Source organism: Manis pentadactyla, chromosome 10, assembly GCF_030020395.1.
Source record: "Manis pentadactyla isolate mManPen7 chromosome 10, mManPen7.hap1, whole genome shotgun sequence".
NCBI lineage: Eukaryota > Metazoa > Chordata > Mammalia > Pholidota > Manidae > Manis > Manis pentadactyla.
The window spans coordinates 106,955,670-106,959,610 of NC_080028.1; positions in this window are offsets into that span (position 1 = coordinate 106,955,670).

The window sequence follows — 3,941 nt, forward strand, 5'->3', positions numbered from 1 at the left end:
AGGAGAGAGGACCACACAGAAGGGTAAAGGGGCAGAGCTGCAATTCAGTGAGACCCAACTCCTTCCCCATCCCAGCCCATAGGTAGGAGGAAGAGGTATGAAGTAGGGAAGGGAAAGGTGTTCAGGAATTCTGAAATTATATGAGGATTGTAACTGCTGGGGGTGGAAATCCCGGGGCAAAATACCTTCAAAACTGAAATCAATCAAAGGGAGAAATAAAATGGGAGAAACCCATTTATTTCTTACAAGCAGTCATCCACTTCTGCTCTCCGGTGTCTCTCACGACCTGACTGCAGAAGAGACCCCACCCAACCTCTCCACTCCAGATATACCCTCCATCCCCCTTGTAATCACCTATTGATATGAAGATGGACTACTTCTTTCCACCCCTTGGAAACACCTACTGACATGGAGATGCACTAAGGCCAGGTGAGAGATTCTGGAAATATTACAGTTTTATCCACAGTCCAAAACTCCAGAAATGTCACCTAATAATCTACTCACTCCCCAACTTCCACAGTGGTACCTGTGTGACAAAACTGGAGCATTGTAATGAGATTAATAACATACAATAGCAACAGCAATAAAATCATGACAACCCTCAAGCTGGAGGATTCACCTAGGTTCAAAGTCCTATGCATATTAAGTCCATAGCTCGCCCATTCCACAGGCAGGCAGCAGCTGAACAGGTAGGGAGTTCAGAGCAATCATCACAAAGCAGCTGCAGCCAAGGGACGGGTCCAGGCCACAGCGACTGTAGAAGAAAATAACCTTAAGGGCAATAAGATACATGTTTTAATGACACCAGCAAAGGAAAATCTTGTCCATTAGGTAGGATGCATGCAAGAGAGTGGTCCTGTGAGAGGACAGTGGCAGGAATGGGATCTCATCCTGGTCTAGTATACCAGAGTTTCACCGCCCCTGTGGGAGTTACAGATGGGTCAATATATAGGGTTATGCGAGGTACATGCACTGCCTATAAAGATAAAACAAAACTTCTCCATAAGAGACTCTGACCTCCCAGACATATTAGGTACACTACCATGATCTTTGGGGGTTACTTGGCGGTTACTCCACAAAAATATAGGAGGCCAGCATCCAGGCCTTTCCCCAAAGGAGCCAGAAGGGCCAGCCTTCACTGGGCCATGTGTTGAAATGTCCAGGGCCATGCCCACTTAACAGAGTCTCCAGGGTTTAATGCAGCTGGGGCTGGCAGCAGGATGTTGCTCTGCTGGCCACATTCTGGCTTCAATAACTCCTCTTTGGTTTGCACGTACAGTTGTGCCAGAGAGGCAACAATGTTTCTTAGTATATCCACAGGGTTCAAGACTCCTTTTCGGGGCTTCTCATTCAAACACCATAGCACTGTCCATAAACAAACTGACCAACCTTGTAGACTATTGGTGTCCGACTTCACGCAAGATTTCAACAAACCATTGTACCTCTCTATCATGCCTGCCTCAGTCAGTAGGGTAATATGGTACATAAGACTTCCACTTTACTCTTAGTTGCTTGTAATGCATGTCCAGTAAAGTGGGTGCCTTGATCACTCTGAATCACCTGCAGCTGGTCATAGGCTGCACAGAGACACTCTAGGCCCCTTTTGTTGGTTTGCTGATCTGCATGACATGCAGGAAAAGCAACCAATAGTCCAGTATCTCTGTCTGCTGACTTCTGCAAAGGTCAATGGTGAACACCATTAACAGGCTACAGCCCACACTGTCTTTTGCTCTGTGTGTAAAAAATGCTGATGTAACCATGAGGCTACATCAGAGGGAGGCTTTCCTTCTAGCCAACGCACCTGGCCCAGTGTGTCTGCTTCATTATTCCCTAGGGATGCCAAAGGCAAATGGCCAGTCACATGATACATGGTAGTTACTGTCTTAGTCTGACCAGAGGCCCATAGGTCTTGCCACAACTCTTGCCAGTGACCAACCATCCAGTTCGCATGGTACCATGTTGGTAGCCACAGAGTCAAGCCCTGATAGACAGACCAGTTGTTAGTGCAGACAACGATGGGGGAAGGCTCCTGAGTGACCATGAACCATACTTCCTGCAACTCAGCCCATGGGCTGCTCTTCCCCCACTCCATCCTCCATCCAGGATAGAAAGCCACACCACAGTCCTCCACTTCGAGGTCCACCCATGACTGGAGCCATCTGTATACCAAGCATCTTCAGGTATAGGGGTTTTCCCCTCCTGATAAGGATTCTCAGCTACCAATGGCTAAAAAGGAAGCTTTTCCTGCTTTCTACTGGTATAGGTGACTGGCTCAATAACCGTTGGAGTTCTCTACTTAAGGGGCTAGGGGAGAGAGTGGTATGCTGCTGTGAATATGCACCCCATTTGGCCAGTGTAGGCATTCATGCCACGCCACTCCATGGCCCTTGGGTCTAGTCTTGCACCCACCCCGTGATGGGATAGGTGGTTATTACCTTGGTTGGAGCTGTTCCAGTGATGGGCTCTTTAGCCAGCAAGGCATGGTACACAGCAGCCAGATGCTTCTCTGTAAAGATATACCAGTCCTCTGCTCCTTTACATAGTTGTGACCAGAATCCAATAGGTCTGCATTCAAGATGCTGCCAAAGGCCCCACCCAGAACCATCTTAGTTTACATGAACATCTAGCTCACAGGGCCTTGATGAGTCCATTACACTCAAGGCCTGCATGGCCTTGACTGCTCACTTAGCAGCAATAAAAGCAGCTGCACATTTCACCCCAGTACCAATCGGTATAAGGGCTTCAGAATTTGTGCCAAGTGCAGAATAAACACTCTCCAGTAGCCCAAAAGACCCAGAGATTCTTGTATACTGCCACAGTGGTAGGGGTAGGGAAAACCTAGACCTTGTGTATGACAGCTTCTGGGATAACATTAGTTTTACCTGACCAGATAACTCCCAAGAATTTTACGGACAAATCAGGTCCCTGAACCTTGGTACTCTTCACAGCCCATTGTTTCTCAGGTAGATGTTGCAGCAGTCTAGGAACTGCGCCTTCTAAATCTGTAAGAGAATCAGGCATGAGCATGATATCATCAATATAATGATACAGCTGCACAGTTTGTGGTTTCTTCCATGTGGCCAAATGCTGGGCTACAATTCCGTAACAAAAGGTGGTTATTTTGGAGGTATCCCTGTGGAAGGACAGTGAATTTCCACTGCCGACCTTCCCACATGAAGGCAAACTGTTCCTGACTATCCTGTGCTATGTCAATAGAGAACAAAGCATTAGCAAGGTACACAACATAATGATACATCCCTAGTTTATGACTGAGGGTGTCCATAAGGGCTGCTATAGAGGGGACAGCAGTATGCAAAGAGGGTGTGACTTTATTCAATTCCCTGTAGTCCATGGTTATATGCCAGGAGACATCTGGCTTTTGCACTGGCCACACTGGGGATTTAAAAGGACTATGAGTGGGCTTTATGAAGCCCACCTTCTCCAACTCCTGTGGAGTTTCTCCAATTTATTTGTGCCCTCCAGGAAATTTATACTGCTTAGTATTGGTCACTTACTGAGGAACAAGTAGAGCTACACATGGTGCCTAGCATGTCCCTCAGAACTGCCTTTACCACATGTACCCTCAGTCTGAACTCACCTGTAGTGGTCTGGAAACACAGGCCCTGCAGGATATCTATCCCCAAAATATAATCAGGGATGGGAGAAATGTACACAGTATACTCCTTTGGGGTAAATGCCCTATCCACAATGGGATTTGGGCTTTCTTCAGTCTAAATGCCTTACCCCAGAGCCATCTATCACTGCAGGGGTCCCAAGAAAATGCTGAGGGTTGCCATAAATCAGAGAACACTCAGCTCCTGTGTCCAGCAGCGCCAGAACATGTTGTATAGGGCAGAGGGATGGAGCATGGAGTGCTCCACAACCTGGGGAGGGGGCGGCTCTTCCCCCTGAGGAGCCCATGGTTGCTGTGTGTTTACTTT